The sequence below is a fragment of the Pongo pygmaeus genome, chromosome 2, assembly GCF_028885625.2.
Source record: "Pongo pygmaeus isolate AG05252 chromosome 2, NHGRI_mPonPyg2-v2.0_pri, whole genome shotgun sequence".
Taxonomy (NCBI): Eukaryota; Metazoa; Chordata; class Mammalia; order Primates; family Hominidae; genus Pongo; species Pongo pygmaeus.
In genome coordinates, this window is record NC_085930.1 from 107,388,960 (window position 1) to 107,410,444 (window position 21,485).

General features: G+C 38.3%; 1 protein-coding gene across 5 annotated transcripts in view; it reads right to left on the minus strand.

Moving 5' to 3' along the window:
* Nucleotides 1-21,485, minus strand: part of CCR3 (C-C motif chemokine receptor 3) — a 143,294-nt gene that overhangs the window by 7,706 nt on the left and 114,103 nt on the right. For 4 of the 5 annotated variants that reach the window (XR_010125730.1, XM_063661966.1, XM_054482074.2 and 1 more), the window contains one exon: nt 16,122-16,258. The exons of the other annotated variant lie outside the window; for it this stretch is intronic. The gene's annotated coding sequence lies outside the window, so the exon portion shown is untranslated. The remainder of the gene's footprint in view (nt 1-16,121; nt 16,259-21,485) is intronic. 5 annotated transcript variants of the gene reach the window in all.

The window sequence follows — 21,485 nt, forward strand, 5'->3', positions numbered from 1 at the left end:
CGAATACTGAGGCCCTACATGTTGGGGTTCTGTGTAGTCAAAGTCAGTGAGAATAGAGATGGAAATGGAGCCAGTCCTAGCGCCTCTCAGCTGCATGACTTGGACAAGCCCTTAATGCAGAGCCTCCTTTACTTATATCGAAAGTGAGGACCATTGGGTCACTTGGGGTTGTTATGAGGAAAAATGAGAGTGTATGTGAGTTCACATTTGAAACCAGAAAAAGCTGTAAAACTGGTAGGAAGCAGGAATGAAAGAAGGACAATTAGAAGCCATTTCAAATGAAATTAGGAAAAATAGGGTCCCTCAGGTGGAACTTGTTGATTTCTTTTCATGGGTCTGTCCAGGTACATCTCCCACTGATCAATGGCACGGTACAGGCTTTTGAGGAGGAAAATGGACTGAGGAACAAATGGTTTGTGTGTGCTCCTATCAGCATTCTTATTCATAATAGCATAATCCAACCCATAGCAGCTGAGAAAAAAAATACACATTTTGTCAGTTACACATGTACAATCACAGAGAGTGTCCTTCTACACTTCAGCATCTAAAGCAAGAAAAGAACAGAACTGCTAATTCTGGAGAACAAGGGTATAGGAGCCTGTATTCACCGTTAATTATTTGTATTTATTTTCCTTTTCTCCAAGAGTGATTTAAAAACAGGTCAAACTTTAAAAAAATTACTTAAATTTTGCTCAGTTTGAGGGTAATGTCTTTAATTCATGTGTTATTTCTATAAAATCAACATGATCAGGATGATAAACCATAGAACCTTTTGGTTTGGGTTTCAGGGCTGCCTATGAGCTTTTAGCACTAAAGTTCAAAGCTCAAGAAAGCATGCAGGTCCTCCAGAGTCAGCAGCCAAGTCCTTGATTACTAGCTGCATGGGATCAGAGATAGAAAATCTCATATGGGCAGGGGACCTTGGCTCATGCCTGTAATCCCAGTACTTTGGGAGGCCCAGGTGGCAGGCTCGCCTGAGCCCAGGAATTCAAGACCAGCCTGGACAATATAATTGAGATCCTCTCTCTATAAAAAAATAAGAAATTAGGCAGGCATGGTGGCGCATACCGGTGGTCCCAACTACTTGGGGGGCTGAAGTGGGAGAATCCCTTGAGCCTAGAAGGTTGAGGCTGCAGTGAACTGTGATCATGCCACTGCACTCCAGCCTGGGCGACAGCGAGACTCCGTCTCAAAAAAATAAAAAATAAAAAATTAAAAATTAAAAAATTAAAAACCTGATATGGTTTTCACCTGTCTACCCAGTCTCAATCAAGATGAATATTTAGATATAAAATAGTCAAGAGGTTTGAATTAGGCTTTCAAAATGGCCTTTTGCATTTTGGAAAATGATAGGTTAATCATAAATAAGTAAGAACAACAAGAAAGAAGAGCACAAAAACAAAAGTAAAAATCACCCAATCTCCTCATGCAGCATTTACCACTGTTAACATATCTCTGTGCAGATATGGATGCCTATGTGCAAGATTTACAAAAGTGAGGTCAACTAAAATTACTCACAATACAACTCAGCAGTGAAATGTGCAATGATTCTTTAGTCTCCAAACTATTTTGGTCTCTGTTACCAGCTTCTCATATGCTGGATAGCAGGAAAAAGGATTCATGCATTTTAGTCCAAAGTGGTTTAAACTTCTCTTGATTCATTCATTTGAACAATGATTTTAGGTTTTACTCATCCTCTTTATGCTGTCAGCTTATAATTTCAGTTTCTTCTTTCAGTGGTCCTTTCTAAGATGGTGGCAGAGATCTGGAGGAAGGGCCAGTACAACTTGAGACATGGGGCAGAGTGGGAAGGGGGTGTTCCTGTCTGCTGTTGGTCCTTGATTTATATGACTGGTGTCTGCTGAGTGGGGCTGACCTGGTCCCAACCCTGAGCTTTTTTCTGGAACCTGCTGTGGTAGTTTGTAGCTAATAGACTCATAAGGTATTCATTCTTAGTCTTCCTTGGGCTGGAATGGAGAGCCCTCTCTGTTACCACCATGCCTCCACCAGGGCCCTGGCCCTGGCCCAGGCTATGCACCTTTTCCTGCACTGGTAGGCACTGAGGCAAGGCTGCTGCTCCTTGACTCCCTGCCCATGCCATGAAAAAACCGAGGAACTCTCAAGAGTACAAACTAGATCTTTTTCTTCTGCCTGACTACCAACTTAACCGCACTGGCCATCCCATCTGGTAAGGAAGTGCCCTACAGGGAGACATTCCTTGGGGGTCCCCATCTTAGCAGAGAGCGCTCCAGGCCCCCTAGCTCTGATGGGGAAGGTAGGGACCCACAGGTGTGACTGCTTCCTTTCATAACCACTGTGTCTCTTCTCACATTCCCTGGGGTCAGAGGAGAGGAGCCTCCTCCTCTCCATTCTTATCTGACAAATTTTAAAACACTATGTGTTGAATAATCATCCTCTCCCCTTGGGCTTGAAATATCGCCTTTGTCATATATTCTTTAGTGTTCCTGAATCTGATTTCGTACTTTATATTCTATTGATATCTTATTTCTGTGCTAGAGACACTTTTTATTGTAGATTTATTAGATGATTTATATAGATGATCTTATTATGCAACTCCCTTTCATTATATATTTCCAAATGTCTTACCTATTAGAGCCATTTGTTTTATTAAACTTTAGGATCATCTAGTCAATTACTTATAAAAACATACGTTTGGGTGGAATTGTGTTACATTTGTAAATAAATTTAGGAAGAATTGATAACTTTACAATATCAAGGTTTTATACCTGGGAACGTGATTTTGACCTATTTTGAAGGTTATTTAAAGGCTATTTCAACATGAAAAAAGAGGGTAATAAAGAACAAAAGTTAAATGAACATAGAAAGTAGGAGGGAGAGAAAGAGAATGAGAGAGAGAATCTTATGTGGTTAAACTGGATAAAATTGAATGAATTTATTACAAGGATTTTAAAATGGGCTTTCAATATCAAAGTTCACTGATGCAAAACTAGAATTTGGTCTTCTTTCTGTTAAAAACCACAAAGTTTTCTTGGATTATTAGTCTACTCTTGATAAGAGTAATAAAAGTGTTTTCTCTGCCTTTTAAGTGATCTGCCTAAAAGAGCAAAGATTTCATTTCTCATCAAAATAATTTCCTGTGCCTCATGTTGTCTTTATCAAGACCTTTGATTACTTAAGAAAATAGAGTTATTTGTGTTACAAGAACTAAGATTTTTCATTTTGTTTTCTTAAGTATTGCCCAAGACCATTGGAACCCACCTCTTACATCTGCATAACCTGGACGCAAGACATGGAGTCAAAGGAGATCATTCTGGAGCTTTAAGGTTTGACTGCCCTGCTGGATTTTGAATTTGCATGGGGCCTGTAGCCCCTTTGTTTTGGCCAATTTCTCCCATTTAGAATGGCTGTATTTACCCAATGCCTGTACCCTCACTGTATCTAGGAAGTAAGTAACTTGCTTTTGATTTTACAAGTTCATAGGCAGAAGGGACTTGTCTTGTCTCAGATGAGATGTTGGACTGTGGACTTTTGAGTTAATGCTGAAATGAGTTAAGACTTTGGGCGACTGTTGGGAAGGTATGATTGGTTTTGAAATGTGAGTACATGAGATTTGGGAGGAGCTGGGGTAGAATGACATGGTTTGGCTGTGTGCCCACCCAAATCTCATCTCGAATTGTAACACCCACAATCCCCATGTGTCGTGGGAGACACGCGGTGGGAGGTGATTGAATTATGGGGATGGGTCTTTCCTGCACTGTTCTCATGATAGTGAATGAGTCTCACAGGATCTGATGGTTTTTAAAAGGGGAGTTTCCCTGCACAAGCTCTTCTTCTCTTGTCTGCCACCATATGAGATGTGGCTTTCACCTTCCCCCATGATTGTGAGGCCTCCCCAGCCACATGAAACTGGAAGTCCAATAAAACTCTTTCTTTTGTAAATTGCCCAGTCTCAGGTATATCTTTATCAGCAGCATGAAAATGGACTAATACAACTACGTAACTTTCTGTATTTGCCTTTGAAATCTTTTACTTGTCACTTTGGCTAAATGGATACCTAAGTATTGTTTCACAGTGAACTATGATCCTATTTAATCAAGTGCCTTAAATCTTTAGACATTTTTGACAACCTTCCTAAATCAATTCTACATACAGTCTTTTTTACCTTAAGCTAACTTTGGAATTTTGCAGAGAGCCTCTGGAAAAACCTCAAAGGAATTTATTCTCTCCTTATATTATAAAAAGAGAGATGTTGGAATAATTAAGTTTATTTAACATATTACATTGCATGGGAAGAACTGCCAAATAAGAAATAATGTTAAATCTTCTTTATGTTATATTTGTATAGATATATGTTATTAATATGTGTTTCAGAAATTATATGAATTTCCTAATATCAGATATGTCCTGGTATAATTTTACCAGCCATGTGTTGTATATCAGCCATATGTTGTATATATTTTATCAGCCAAAATGTTGTATATCACAGAAATAACCAAATTTCTTCTTCAACTGCATTATAGTAAATTCTCAAGGGCATTTTAAACCATTGTTCATCCACAGCAGTTATTGTTTTACTCTGGTGCTTTCCTGAAAGCTTTTGCAAATACCTTATGGTACAAAATGACATGAAATTCATAGAAAGACTCTGACACATACAGGTTTCTGACAGTTTTGAACTAGGGTTGTTTCTAGCCTTACAGTCCTGCAAGCTGAAGTTGAATTACCTAAAATAAACTTCAGAGAAATCACCATAACGGCTTGTATATGAACATCTTTTGTGCATGTTGCTGCACGGCCACTCAGAAAGTTCCCTGGACCTCCAATGACATTACCAGAGACATTCAAACTGCAAGCCAAGAAAATCTATTAGAGCAAAACAGCCATATTTTTTAAAATGCTGTTTCTATGTCATTGAGTCAGGAATTGTAGCCCTAAATCTTAGAGATCTAAGAGATCAGATCCTACTATTCTACCAGATCAGGGAAGCACAATTGATTGGCTAAATCTTGGCTCTTAAGTAGGTTGGTTTGGTTGGTTTTGGGGTATTTTTGAGATTCTTGGTATTATCCTCCTATTAATCATATTGATAATATCCCTTATGCAATGTAGTCTCACAAGGATCTTAAATGCTTGTCAGCAGCCACTAACACAACAGTTGATCTCCGTGAGGATTGAAAACCAAAACTATATGAACAAGAGTCATCAAAATAACCTACTGAGATTCTAGTTTGTGACCTATAAATGTCTACAGAAAGGAAAGCAACATGTAGTAACCAAGGGTAATAGCCAGTCACATTCTCAGTTCAAGCGAGAGAATAACCAAAGGGGGGGAATTGTTAAAGAAAAATAAAAATGAAGGCCACAGTTTAGATGTGTTCCAAGGCCCAGTACTGATCATATTCTTGAAAAACACAATCCCAAATGCCGTAATGTTGAAATCCCAAAAGATCAAAATCACAATCCTAAAAGATTAAAATTCCTAATGTTGAAATCCTGAAAGCTGAATTCTGGGGAAGGATTAGTGCGTTTCTGGTTGTACACACCATAGTTGCATAATGTTAGTTGCATCGTGTTAAGAAGAACTATTACTTGCTATTATCTTTATTTGGAAATTAAGTATGGTTTAAGGAGATGTGTATGCATGTCAACTTGACAAAGGGTGGATCTGTGGACTTAATTTTAGGTGTCAACATGACTGGGTAAAGGAATAACTAGAAACTTGTTGAAGCATTGTATTGAGTGTGTCTGTGAAAGTGTTTTCAGAGATTACTGTGTGAGTCTGAGTGGATTAGGTGGGAAAGATCTGCTTTCAGGGTTGACAGGCACCATCCAATCAGCTGGGGGCCTGAAGAGAACAATTACAGAACACGAATTGGTCTGTCTTTGAGAGCTGGAACAGACTTTTCTTCTGTTGCTTTAGACATCAGAAATCCAGGCTCACCAGCCTTTGAACTATGCAACTACCCACCTCTCCCAACTCAGTGGCTTTCAGCCTAGGACTGAGAGTTACAACATTGGCTTCTCTGTTTCTGAGGCCTTCAGAGTTACACTGAGCCATACTACCAGTATTCCAGGGTCTCCAGCTTGTAGATGGTCTGTTGTGGGACTTCTTAGCCACCATAATTGTGAGCCAATTATCCTAATAAATCCCATCTCATATATCTACATACATATCCTATTGGTTCTGTCTCTGGAGAACCCAGACTAATATAGATTTGGTATTGAGGAAGCTGAGTATCATCCTTCTTACTGGAATGATATGCCATTATGGTTTTAAATACTAATACATGTTAAGGACTCTCAAATTGATGTCTTAAGCCCTGACCCAAATTCCTACTCAAAATTTTATCTTAAGTGTCTAATGAGCATCACAATATTCCATTACTCTTCCTTTACTCTCAATGGAAGAGACTGGTGAACTTTTTTCCCAGAAAAAAACAAACAAACAAACAAACAAACAAAAGCCTGGGACAAGCTAAGTGTATGAGGTTACTTTAATGGTGAAAGATAAAAATGTTAAAGCTGATTATTATTGGTGCTACAAAAGCACCAATCCTTTAATTGCAACAGCCAAGCAATAAGCAGACTTTTAAATGGACAGCATATACTTAGGCAATGTGTAGACCACAACGACTCTCCAAATACAAGTGCAGCAAGTGTTTTGAAGAACCTAGAAGTGAAAACACATGGAAAAAATACAAGAAATTTCCTTTGCCAAGTTACTCAATTGTGTATCACTTCTGTCCCTTCACCCCTAGTGCCAATTCACTATGCTATGTATTTAGTCTTTGCATCATTTTCAGTAGTGGAGGTATAAACTGTGTAAAGACATTTAGAGAGTTTTATTATGTTTTATGCAATTTTTTTTTCAAATTTGACTCTTGAAAGTGCATTACTACTACAACTTTGTGTGTAAGCATTGTGTGTGTGTGTGTGCACACAAATGTCAAGACCTCCTTGATAAATAAACAGATGTCCTTTTTGTGCCTCTGTGTTTGTGAAAGATACAATTTCTCAAGGTCTTGGCTCTTTGGGCAACTGGCAAATATGGTGGTGACCCATCACGGTTCTTGATTGATCTCATCCAAAGACTTAGGATGTCCATCACAGTATTTCAGATGACCACAGTTTATAAAGCTGGGTGCACACAATGATCAACTATAGTGATATGCATTTATACATTGTGATTTTTGACCTATTTATTTATGAATAAAATTCATCTGCTCATAACTGTTATACCCTTGTGACTGTTGTTAGTATACCTGAGTGTTTATGCTTGCAAAAATATATATGATATTATTCCCTATTGTGAAGTGTTCTGTTGTGTTTTTATAAGTTTTTCAAAATAAATCCACCTATAGGAATATAAATAAATGTCTTTTAAATTATTGTTTTCAGGGTTATATTTTCGGGATTTTAATATTTTGGGATTGTGGTTTTTGGATTTAAAATTTTAGTCTTTCTCGATTTCAACATTTGGGATTATGGCATTCAGGATTGTGTTTTTCAGGATTACAGCCCAAACTCCTCAAGACCAACCACCCATAGCCACATAGCCAAGACTGAAGTCATCCTGATTTCCCTGAAAAGCCAGATGTAATAATAAATGAAACACAAAATATAAGGTTTATGTCATTGTCAGCATGATTCAGTGAAATTAAACCAATCTGCTATAGACAAATCAGCTTTAAAAGTTCTTGTTGCAACATCATGTTAATGTATAACAGCAAATCACAAAAAAATTTCAAAATACTGAAAGATCTCTACAAAGAAAACTACAAAACACTGCTGAAAGGAACCATAGATGACACAAAAAATGGAAACACATCCCATGCTCATGGATGGATAGAATCAATATTGTGAAAATGACCATACTGCAAAAAGCAACCTACAAATTCAATGCAATTTCCATCTCAATACCACCATTATTCTTCACAGAACTTGAAAAAAAATCCCAAAATTCACATGGAACCAAAAAAGAGCCCACATAGCCAAAGCAAGACAGCAAAAAGAACAAATCTGGAGACATCACGTTACCCAGCTTCAAACTACACTATTAATATAAGGACATAGTCACCCAAACAGCATGGTACTGGTATAAAAACAGGCATATAGACCAATGGAACAGAATAGAGAGCCCAGAAATAAATCCAAATACTTAAGGCAAACTGATTTTCAACAAAGCAAACAAAAACATAAAACGGGGAAAGGACACCCTATTCAACAAATAGTGCTGGGATAATTGGCTAGCCGCGTGTAGAAGAATGAAACTGGATCCTCATCTCTCACCATAGACAAAAATCAACCCAAGATGGATCAAAGACTTAAATCTAAGACCGAAAACCACAAAAATTTTAGAAGATAACCTCAAAAGAACTCTTCTAGACATCGGCTTAGGCAAAGAAGTCATGACCAAGAACCCAAAAGCAAATACAACAAAAAGAAAGATAAATAGATGGGACTTAATTAAACTAAAAAGCTTCTGCATAGCAAAAGAAATAATCAGCAGAGTAAACAGACCACCAACAGAGTGAGAGAAAATCGTTGCAATCTACACATCTGATAAAGGTCTAATATCCAGAATCTACAAGGAACTCAAACAAATCATCAAGAAAAAAACAAATAATCCCATCAAAAAGTGGGCTAAGGATATGAATAGACAATTCTCAAAAGAAGATATATAAATAGCCAACGAGCATATGAAAAAATGCTCAACACCACTAATTATCAGGGAAATGCAAATCAAAACCACAATGTGATAATGCCTACTCTTGCAAGAATGGCTATAATAATTAAAAAAAAAAAGATGTTGGCATGGATATGGTAAAGAGAACACTTTATGCTGTTGATGGGTATGTAAACTAGTATAACCCCTATGGGAAACAATGTGGTGATTCCTTGAAGAATTAAAAGTTGATCTATCATTTGATCCAGCAATCCTACTCCTGGGTATCTACCCAGAGGAAAATAAGTCACTATATGAGAAAGATACTTGCACACACATTTATAACAACACCATGGTATACTACTCAGCCATGAAAATGAATGAAATAATGGCATATGCAGCAACCTGGATGGAATTAGAGATCATTATTCTAAGTTAAGTAACTCAGGAATGGAAAATCAAACATTGTACGTTGTCACTCATAAGTGAGAGCTAAGATGTGAGGACGCAAAGGCATAAGAAAGATACAATGGACTTTGGGGACTCAGGGGAAAGGATGGGAGGGGAGTGAGGGATAAAAGACTACACATTGAGTACAGTGTACACACTGCTCAGGTGATGGGTGCACCAAAATCTCAGAAATCACCACTAAAGAAATTATTCATATAACCAAACACCACCTGCTCCCCTAAAACCTATTGATTTTTTTTTTAAAAAAAGAACTTTGAACCCAGGGGGAAGAAATACTTCCTCCTTTATGCTTTATAAACTATGCTGTAAGTGCTCTAAGTGGGAATCCCTACACTTTCAGATCTATGTCTTCTCACTCCCAAACTGTTCTTTTGTGTGCACAATAAACTTCTGCAACTTTAAATTTTGATCTGATTTTATTTTTGACAAATGTAAAGTTTCCTTTACTCTCCCCTTTATCAATTTCCTCTCCTCCTCAGAGGGGAGTTTGTTGTTGAGCCCTCTTGATATTTGTTTATGTACTTATACACATAATTATAAGTGGCTTTTTGGTACATAAATCAGGACCTCACATGGCACGCATTTCATTGCTGGATAATTCTATTCAGGGTGTTCTTGAGTGGTGGTTGAATTTATATACATAATTATAAGTGGCTTTTTGGTACATAAATCAGGACATTAATCAGAGTAAGAAATATCAAGTTTTCTATGGCTTTTTAAACTTTACATCTTGGAAATCTTTCTATATCAACACTTGTAGAACTGTCTCATTCTTTGGTACATAAATCAGAGTAAGAAACATCAAGTTTTCTGAGACTTTTTAAACCTTACATCTTGGAAATCTTTCTATATCAATACTTGTAGAACTGCCTCATTCTTTCTAATAGTGAGATGGTATTCCACTGTGTGGAATTTAAACAGTTTTCTATTAACAGAATTTAGATTACCCACACTGGGCATCAACACAAAATTTACCAGTATAACAAACCTACACATTTACCCCCGAACCTAAAATAAAAGTAGAACAAAAATACTCCAAAAAAATCCTATAATTCTATTTTCCCTTAAGGTTAACATGTGATGGAGTTAATAAAGAAACTTCCTGCATGTAAACTTAGTTAAATTTAATCTTAATTTAATCTAAATTAATAAAAGTATTATATGAAGATAGTGGGAAGGATCATTTCACAGCATCCGAAAGTGGTCCAAATATGTCCAGGGCTCATTTAATGCAAACATTGACCAACTGAAATGCAGTCAAGAACAAGCTTTGCCCAATAAAGATGAGTTGAAGAAGCCAAGGGTATCCATCCCGGAGAAAATCCACTTTGGGGAGGGGGAGAGAGTATGATACTGGCTGGGCAGATGAGAATCAGAATTATGTGTGAGTCCCAGCAAAGCCTCCCAGAACCAGCAAGAGGTAGTTCAAAGATGCAAATTCAACCACCATTCAAGAACACCTTGAGTAGAATTATCAAGCAATGAAATGGGTGCCATGTGAGGTCTTGAGTGAGCTGTGACTGGAGGAATTCACTCAGAGGCTGAGTGACTTCCTATCAGGGACAGGGTAGGAGGGATCCTCCCAGAGGGAGGAAGATTGGCTAGAGCAGCATTTCTCAGCCCTGGCTGCATGTGGGAGTCACTGGGGAGCTCTTGAAAATCCGCAGCTTATACCCCTGAACAATTAAATCAGAGTCTCTGGAGATGGGGCCTGGCTCTCAGTGGTTCTTAATGCTCTTCTGGTGATTCCCTTGTGCAGCCAAGGTTGACAACTCCTGGACTACATGACATGAAGTCCCTCCTAAATTTGAACTTTTTTTTTTTTTTAAATCCCTGAGTCATATAACCCTCCAACCTATTTTAAATGTAGTGAAAAGAAAAGGGGAAACTTAGGGGTAGAATAAAGAATATCCTTAGTTGCAAGTTCTTTAGAAGCTATCACCATGAATGGCAAACACAAGAGCCAATTTAATGGTAGGCTATATTGCTATATCACCCAGAACAAATGAAATCTACCACCTGACTCTCCATCCACCTCTCCACCAGCTATCCCTTCTTGTTCCCATCCAATTACCCATCTAGATATTCAACTTGCTTCCCATCTATGCAACTAAGCTGATCCCCTCCCATTTCCTTCCCTTCCTTCGTTTCTTTTCTCAAAAAACCTGGAGTATCCAGAAAAGTTAGTTATCTGTGCAGTGGTCCAATAGAACTTTTCTGTATTAGTGGAAATGTTCTGTATCTGTGCTGCCTGATAAGAGAGACACTTGGCTGGGTGCTGTGGCTCACGCCTACAATCCCAGCATCTTAGGAGGCCAAGGTGGGTGGATCATTTGAGGTCAGGAGTTCAAGACCAGCTTGGTCAACATGGTGAAACCTTGTCTCTACTTAAAAAAAAAAAAAAAAAAAAATTAGCCGGGCAGTAGTGGTGCACCCCTGTAATCCCAGCTACTCAGGAGGCTGAGGCAGGAGAATCTCTTGAGCCTGGGATTCAGAGTTTGCTGTGAGCCGAGATTGTGCCACTGCACTCCAGTCTGGGAGACAGAGTAAGATCCTGTCTCAAAAAAAAAAAAAAAAAAAAAAAAGACAGAAACTAGCCTTATGGCTATTGAGCACTTGAAATGTGGCTACTGCAATTGAGAAACTGAACTTTTCATTTTATTTAATTTAAATAACCACATGTAGCAAGTAGCCACCATAGTGGACAGTACAGGCCTAGTGTCCAGCATGATGCCTGACAAATGAAAGATGTTTAATAAACTCTTCTTAAGTGTATGAAAGGATGGAGTAGAATAATTTTTACTCTGCTTTGCACTGTCGAGACTACACATCTGAAATATTATGTTCTGTTCCAGGCACCAAATTTTAAGAGGGTTAGTATCAACCTAGACTATAGAAGGAAGTAGGATGATAACAGTCCCAAAACATCAGCCATAGTTGGCAGAACTTGGAATGTTTTATATGAAAAATAATAGTCTTTGCATGAAATCAAACTAAATGCCCATCAATGACAGATTGGATAAAGAAAATGTGGTACATATGCACATGGAATACTCTGCAGCCATAAAAAAACAGATAATGTCTTTTGCAGGAACATGGATGGAGCTAGAAGCTATTATCCTTAGCAAACTAATGCAGGGACAAAAAACCAAATATCACGTGTTCTGACTTATAAGTGGGAGCTAAATGATGAGAACTCATGAACACAAAGAAAGGAACAACAGACACTGGGGTCTACTTGAGAGTGGGAGGAGGAAGAGGAGCAGAAAAACAAGTATTGGCTACTAGGCTTAATACCTGGGTGATGAAATAATTTGTACAACAAACCCCCATGGCACGAGTTTACCTATGTAACAAACCCTCACATGGATCCCCAAACCTAAAATAAAAGTTAAAAAAAGGAAAATAATCATATTTGGATTCATTTTAGGTTTTTGTTTTGTTTTGTTTTGTTTTTGTATGCCTTTGGTCTGGATCAAAGGTTTTTTTTTTTTTTAATTAAAGGGTTGGATTAGGCAATGTTTTAGGCCCACGTAAGACAGAAAAGTCTATGATATGATAGTTTTGATAGTTTTTCCTGTAGAAGAGGAAGTAGACTCTCATAGAGCAGAAATTTGATGACCTTGGAGGATACTAGATTTATCCACACATGGGGAAGAACTTTCTGAGAACAGTGCAGGAACAGAATGAGGGAGCCAGTGAGCTTCTTCCCTGGAAATACACAAGAAGAGCCTCTCAAAGTTCAAATCATGAATGAATGCAGTCTTCTTTCCAGCCACAAACATTTCCCAGCATTGGTATTTTAGGGCAGCACATGGATTTCCAGAGCTTCCAATCATTAATAATAGTTATTAACACAAAAGTTACACCTCATGCTTGTGTCTTTCAGAATTGTGTCTGAGTGTGGTCAGTTCATCTTAAGTGACAGGGTTTCACCCACCAGCCAAATGATTTTGGATTCTTTTACCAATCTCCTTGATCAAATATTGGACTTGTTCATTACATTTTAGTAACAGGTATTTCAAATGTGGCCAATTTTTAGTTTTCAATACAGGCTGATATGTTATTTAGTTGAAGGAGTTGGTCATGAAGAATATGTTTTCACAAGGAAAGTATGCGTATACATTCCAAATAACATGGTTGTGGGATAGTCACCATGACCAGAATGTTCAGCTTTCTGGGACCCAGTGCTTCCACCTCCAACTGTGCTATGGAGAGAGAGTCACTGCCTTTCCAGGTACCATGTATGTTATAATTGATAGTGTCAGGCCTCTGAGCCCAAGCCAAGTCATCGCATCCCCTGTGACTTGCACATATATGCCCAGATGGCCTGAAGTAACTGAAGAATCACCAAAGAAGTGAAAATGCCCTGCCCCGCCTTAACTGATGACATTCCACCACAGAAGAAGTGAAAATGGCCGGTCCTTGCCTTAACTGATGACATTCCACCACAAAAGAAGTGAAAATGGCCGGTCCTTGCCTTAAGTGATGACATTACCTTGTGAAAGTCCCTTTTCCTGGCTCATCCTGGCTCAAAAAGCTCCCCCACTGACCACTTTGTGACCCCCACTCCTGCCTGCCAGAGAACAAACCCCCTTTGACTGTAATTTTCCTTTACCTACCCAAATCCTATAAAACGGCCCCACCCTTATCTCCCTTCGCTGACTCTGTTTTCGGACTCAGCCCACCTGCACCCAGGTGATTAAAAAGCTTTATTGCTCACACAGAGCCTGTTTGGTGGTCTCTTCACACAGACGTGCATGAAAGATAGTACACTTGTATATCATTTTGTATTCTGATACCTTAACTTCTTTACCTTTCACCTAGTTGCATGTGGCTAAAAATTACTTAAAAATGTAATTTGTAATGACTCCAACATATCGTATAGATAATCATGCTTATTTAACAATTGCCTTTTTGTTGTGTGATTAAGTTGTTCACAATTTGCTCTGCTATAGATAATACTGCACTAAACATATTAGCGTGCATTTAAAAATTATTTCCTTAAAGTATATTACACAAATCATAATTTCTACATTGAATTATATTTCGAAGTGTCTTGATGCATTTTGTCAAATTGCTTCCAGAAAGTGTGCAAATCATTTTGCATATCATTTTGTATTCTGACGCCTTAATTTCTTTATATTTCACCTAGTTCCATGTGGCTAAAAATTACTTAAAAATGTAATTTGTAATGATTCCAACATATTGTATAGATAATCATGGTTATTTAATCAGACTTTTTGTTGTGTGACTAAGTTATTCACAATTTGCTCTGCTATAAATAATACTGCAATAAACATATTTGTGTGCATTTTAAAATTATTTCCTTAAAGTATATTACACAAATCACAATTTCTACATTGAATTATATTTAGAAGTCTCTTGATGCATTTTGTCAAATTGCTTCCAGAAAGTGTGTAACAATATATATACTCTTGGCACTAGTAGGTGATGGTGCCCATTTCAGCAAGCATCCATCAATATGGAGAAGATCTAAAAGAAAGAAAAAATGACTTGGCCAATTAGATGGGCAAAAGGGATGCCATTATTGTTGTAATTAACATTTATTTCATTACTGATTTTTTTTAACTACAAGTATTAGTCATTCATATTTCCTTTTCTGTGATTTATCTCTTTGTGCCCTTTACCCAATTTATTCTGCTGTACAGATCTGCTTTTTTCTTATTAAGTCATACAAAGGACTCATATTTCTTCTCCCAGAAGAGCTAACTCATCCTGCCTGGTTCAGTGTAATCATCACCACTTTCTGGAAAGAGCTGCACTTCAAAAATATACTTCAACTTATACCACATCCATGTGGAAGACCCCTTATTCCCACCACTCTCACTTGAAGTACTTGTCAAAGTTAACACTCATCCTCTGTCAATCCAGGCATTTCCAGAAGAATCGGTAAGGCTTTCTAGCTCTACCCTCTAACACAGACAACCTCATTCACCCAGAAAAAAAGACACCAAATCAATCAACTGACTCATCTAGTAGCTTGACTTAGTGTGGATTTTCAATGAAAACTTCAAATCAATATATATATTTCCACACATACATACTTAATGCACACACACATATGTATATAATCAGCCCTCTGTATCCATGGGTTCCACATTTGTGTATTCAACCAATCATTGATCAAAAATATCTGGGAAAAAACTCCACAAAATTGCAAAAACCAAGCCTTGAATTTGCCACACAGCAAGTGCTATGTTGACTCCACATGAATGAAGTGCTGTGTATGCATTGTATTAGGTATTACAAGTAATCTAGGTATGATTTAAAGGGTACTGGAGGATATTTGTAGGTTATCAGCAAATACTACATCATTTTATATAAGGAACTTGAGCATCTATGGATTTTGGTATCTGCAAGGGTCCTGGAACAAATCCCTCACAGATACCGAGGGAGGATTGTATATATATAAAAATGTATGTGTGTGTGTATATATATATATATAATTTTATATATATATAAATATATTTATATAATTATATATATAAATATATTTATATTTTATATATATTTATATATATAATTTTATATACATGTGTGTATATATATGCACACACATGTATATAAAATTATATTTTCGCTATTTCTTACAAGTCAATATAAATAAACACAAGCTATTAAGTGTAAGCTCTTTGGAGTAGTCATATGCACAATAGTTGAGAATTTGTGAAAGTATAGGAGGGTAACATGGGCACAGATGTTGACTAAAGAGGTATAAAGGGCCAAGTTTGGGTGAGTGCTACACACAAACATATCATTGTGTGGATGGGAGACAGAAAGGGAAAATTAGAAAAAGCAAGAAGAAAATGGAGATATGTAGCCATATTTTCTCCCACTCTGGCCCCATACTACCTCTAAATTGCTGTGTACCTTCCTTTTCCTCCCTCCTAGATCCAAGAGCACTGCTGGAAGTTATTACTTCCACCTGCCTGGACCCCTCCTTGTTCCACCTCCCTTTTCCTGGAAAAGCGACACCTACCTGAAAATCTCTTCTAAGTAAAAACTTCTATTGTATTTCAATAAGTTCTTGCCCAGATAAGCACAAGAAGACCAGTGGCGCCTGCTAATTTAGTGAAGTCCTTGATATGTCCAGTGATAGCTTAGGCGTCACCACTCCTGAAACAGAGATACCATCAGATCACAGACATTAGCAAAGTAGTAAACAGTGTAAGAATATAACTTCCTGTTTTAAACAGACTAGCTTCTCAGTTTTGCAAGTTTTCAGAAAGATACTTACTTTGGTGCAGTTCTTCTTTTTCATGATTGACACCAAATATTAACCACTCACCTGAGAAATCTTTGCAATGAGTGCTGCTTTAGGGGCTGTTCACCCCATTGGCATTGCTCATTTTTGGTGGTGGGGGTGTTGTTATAATTTTTTTTTTTTTTTAGACAGCATTTCATTCTGTCACCCAGGCTGGAGTACAGTGGCATGATCTCAGCTCACTTCAACCTCCACCTCCTGGGTTCAAGGGATTTTCCTGCCTCAGCCTCTGGAATAGTTGGTATTAGAGGCACGCGCCACCACGCCTGGCTAATTTTTGTATTTTTAGTAGAGACAGGGTTTCACCATGTTGGCCAGGCTGGTCTCAAACTTCTGATCTCAAGTGATCTGCCCGTCTCGGCCTCCTAAAGTGCTGGGATTTATAATTCTTGAATAAGCATTGATTTGACCCATCGGGAGACAGGATGAAGAATGAAATAAGAATTTCCCGGCAAAGGAATAAACTAATTATTCTGCAGGGTCCAATAGACACTTGGATGGGGCAAAATCTGGCTGCAAAGGTTTAGACAAGTCTAAAAGACTTGAGTTTGAGTTTCAGTTGTGGCATACACAGCTACATAACCTGGGGGTAGTAATTTAAACTTGCTGGACCTCAGCTTTCTCATCTCTAAACTGGAAATAATGATATTTAAGTCATAGCATTGCCGTGGAACCAACTAAGATAAATATGTGAAAAGTCTCTGCAGAATATGCAGGGCTAAGCAAATGTAAAGTGTGGGTAGAATGCCACTGTGACATAAGCGTCACAGGGCAGAGCCATGTGCCTGCTGTATGTGCTGATGTGTCCCTTGGGACCTAGCATGGTACGGGGCACAGAGCAGGTATTCACCCAATATTTGTGGGAAGAACTCTGACTAAGCATGATGTGATCTTTGATACACTGACTAACTCGACAAATGAGTGTAATGCACCAAAGTGTTTATCAAACGTTTGATATGTGTGTAGGACTGTGCTGTATGCTTCATGATAAAGAAAACATAGGAACAAAAGACAAAGAAAGAGGAAGGAGGCTAAGAGAGACAGAGAGAGAGACAGCGTGCACGCGTGCACGAGAGAGAGAGAGAGAAAGAATAGGGAGAGAATTTGAGAGAGAGAGAGAGAAGAAAGGGAGGAAGGGGCTCAGTTTCCACCTTAAAGAGTCTATAACCTTGTTGGTGATCAGAGACAACAGAGACCTGATAAAATATCAAGAATGCTCAAATATAGTTAAAGCATAACCAAAGAAACATTTCACTATTTAATCTGCAGCATATTCAATATAGCATATTCAAATTGGCTAAAATTTTTGAGTGATAGTAAGAGCTCAGACTTTGCTGCTGGACACCTGAGTGCAAAACCTACCTTTACTGCTTAATAGGGATATCACCTTGGGCAAGCTACATAACCTCTGTGTGTGTTAGCGTGCTCTACCGCAAAATGATGTAGCAATGCCTAGCTTGTAGGATCTGTGTGAGGAGTAAATAAATTAGGACTACGTGGAGACCAGTGCGTGGCATGAGGACAGTGTCATGAAAATATTTATCATAGTTGTCATGACAGATCCTCTCAGTGAGAAAGAGGCAGCCACTCAGGGTGGTCTTAAAATATAGTATAATATATTGTGCTCTGATTCAGCATGTGGGATGTCAAATGCAAGTTCTACAGGGTTTAGAAAACAGGACCATGTGGGCTGAAGGGACTGGGAACGGCTTCATGGAAGAGAAAGGGCCTGAGGGATGAATAGAATTTGGCCGTGTGGAAGGGGTAGGGAGAGTTTCCAGGAAAAAGGAAGTAGAGCTACCAAGACCGAGAGGTGAGGTGAGCTTGGTCCCTGTGCAGAGGGGTAGAGGCAGGAATGAAATTAGGGAACAGATATGCTTGCATCCTAATGCCAGGAGCCAACAGCCAGGGAGATTAATACATATACACAAATACAGATTTTAAAATGTGTAATACATTATATACATCTTTTAGGGTGACACACATTCAGAAGCTCCAGCCCCACAGAGCATTCAGAGCCACCTGCAGGTCTCTGGCAGAGGGTGGAATTTTGCAGGCCCATTGTGGTGCATCTGGCTTCCACTCCTTTCACTTTATCTGGGGAGTTTTATCCCTAGATCACATGACATGCCAACAGGCGGTCGATGACATCTGAAGACAGGAAAGGCATGGGCCTGGCAGAGGTAGTGGGCATGGAGCAAAGAGTGGAGGGAGATAAGACTGACTGCTGGTTTTGGCTAGATTATAAAGAGTTGATGAGTTCACAGTAGATTCCATGGAAATGTGGGAGCTATTGAAAGATTTTGAATAATAGTACTGGTACTACCTTATTTGAGGTCAGTGCTTGAGGGTTTTCAGAGTATTCCACATAAATTTTCCGGGTGGAAATCCCACAATGACCTTTTAACTTAATAGGGAGATTGTCATCCCAGAGCTGCCTCCACGGGGTGCCATTCACAGTGTAATCGATGCAAACTGCTCCCCCGGGACTATGCAGTAGACCAGAATGAGGAGCAATGCAGGTAATCACCTAACCTGTGGATAAGGGAATTGAGGTCAAGTGACCTGTCCAAGCTCACACATGACTAAATGGTGGAGTGGGAATTCCAACTCCAGTCTCCTTAATTAGCACTCTGTGTTCTCACCAGTGGTGAAATAGAAGGCACCTGGGATTTAGCACCAGACAGACCGGGTTCACCTCGCCCATTTACAGCTCGTATAGATGAGTCATGTAGCCTTCCTGAGCCCTAATTTCACCATCTACAGTGGAAATTTTGGCTAAGATGAAGCACATGGTAGGAGCTTGATAAATAATCACAATTACCAAATGACACCTCTGCAGAGTTAAAACTATAACAAAGCATTCTTCATCTGAAATCAACAAATTATAGTATTTCCCAGAAGGTTACAAAGATTTAAAAAGCATTTGGAGATTTCTGTAAAGAAGTTACATGCATAAGATTTTTAATAGCTAATTCGCAAGAGATTGTAAAAATTCATTCACTTCCATTTCTACACCTTGGAGAAAAACAAAGAGGACAGGGGACAGCATTTTTTTCTGGCATTTTGCAATAAGGCAGATTCTTGTAAGGATCTCTACAATTTCCCTCACTAGTTTTTCAGTTAACAACATATTGAAGTGTCATTTGCTTGCACCCATTTTAAGTGTACAGGTCAACAAATTCAACAATTGCATACCTCTCTGAATCACCATCATAATCAAATATAGGACATTTTCACACCTCAAAAAGTACCTTATGCCCCATTTCAGTCAATGACTCCCTTATCCCCTGTCCCAGGCAACCGCTGATCTGCGTTATGTTGCTCTAGCTTAGTTTTGCTTGTTCTAGAATATCATATATAAATGGCATCATGCCATATCCACTCCTTTGTGTCTAGCTTTTTTCTCAGCATAATGAGTTTGAGATTCATTTGTGTTATTCCATGTATCAGTGATTGTAGGGTCCCTCAGGTCCCCCCACTTTTTTCTCTGTCTCACCTGAGAAATAGAGAGTGCCTTGACTACCCTGTGACTTGGCAAGCTTTGTGTTGTCTCCTGTGGCTTGAACTCAAGCTGGCGACTTGAACACTTCCATGCACTAATAAAGGTATTCAGGTTATTGCTAAAGCACTAAGAGAAGTTATCCCCAGCCCTGAGCCAAATTCTGTAAATCCTCATATAAACTCCATACCCTGATCCCCTTGTGGCAGACATACCTAGGTAAAACATCTCTTTTTCTCACTGTCTGTCATGAGAACTGCTGCAACACTTTGTTAAGTTTCCCTAGTAAATGCACTGTACTCGACATTGAGAAACCAGCCCAATAAAAAAGATCTGAATAGACATTCCATAAAAAAAAATGTATAGATGGCAAATAAGCACATAAGACTGTCAACATTGTTAGTCATTAGGAAAATGCAAATTAAAATTGCAATGAGATACAACTACATACTTACTAGAATGACTAACTTTTTTTTTTTTAAATTGACAATATCAAGTGCTGACAAGAGTACAGAACACTAAAACTCTCATAAAGAGCTAGCGGGAAAGAAAAATGGTATAGCCACTCTGAAAACAAGGCAGTTTCTTATAAAATGCATTATAATTCAAAGCAGCTCATTATTTGTTTAAAGAACTAAAAGTATCAATCTGTCAGAACATTGGAGCAACTTTCAAGTAAAACAGTTTGGTTCTCAGGAATATGTAATTGAAATAGAGAAAAGATCTAAAACTATGTGTTTAACCAACTAGGAAATGTAGGCAGATCTTGATTTCTTTCAAATGCGTAGAAATTATTCTCTCAATCTTGAAGGTGGTAAGATCAAAATCAGGCACCTGGATTATGAAAAACAGTGTTCTGGTTACTGTAGCTTTGTAACAAATGATCTTAAAATGTAGCAGCTTACATTGTAACCCAAACAGCATGGTGTTGGTATTAAAACAGACACATAAACCAATGGAATGGAATAGAGAGCCCAGAAATAATTCATACACTTACAGCCAACTTATTTTCAACAAAGGTGCCAAAAACATACATTGAGGAAAGGACACCCTCTTCAATACATGCTGCTGGGAAAACTGAATAGCCACATGCAGAATGAAACTGGACCCCTATCTTTCACAAAAATCTACTTATAATGGATTAAAAATGTAAACATAAAACCTAAAACTATAAAACTACTACATGAAAACATAGGGAGAATGCTTCAAGACATTAATCTAGGCAAAGCTCTTGTGGCTAATGCTTCAAATGCACAGGCAACAAAAACAAAAATAGACAAATGGGACAGTATTAAACTAAAAAGCTTCTGCACAGCAAAGGAAACAACCAACGGAGTGAAGAGACAATCTGTAGAATGGGAGAAATCTATGCAAACCATTCACCAAAGTACTAATATCCAGAATATGTACAAGGACCTCAGCAACTCAACAAAAACAACTGGAGATCTATCAAAAAGCTAAAAATGGAACTAAGGTACAATCCAGCAATCCCATTATTGGGTATTTTTACAAAGGAAAGGAAATCAGTATATCAAAGGGATACTGCACCACCGTGTTTATTGCAGCACTATTCACCC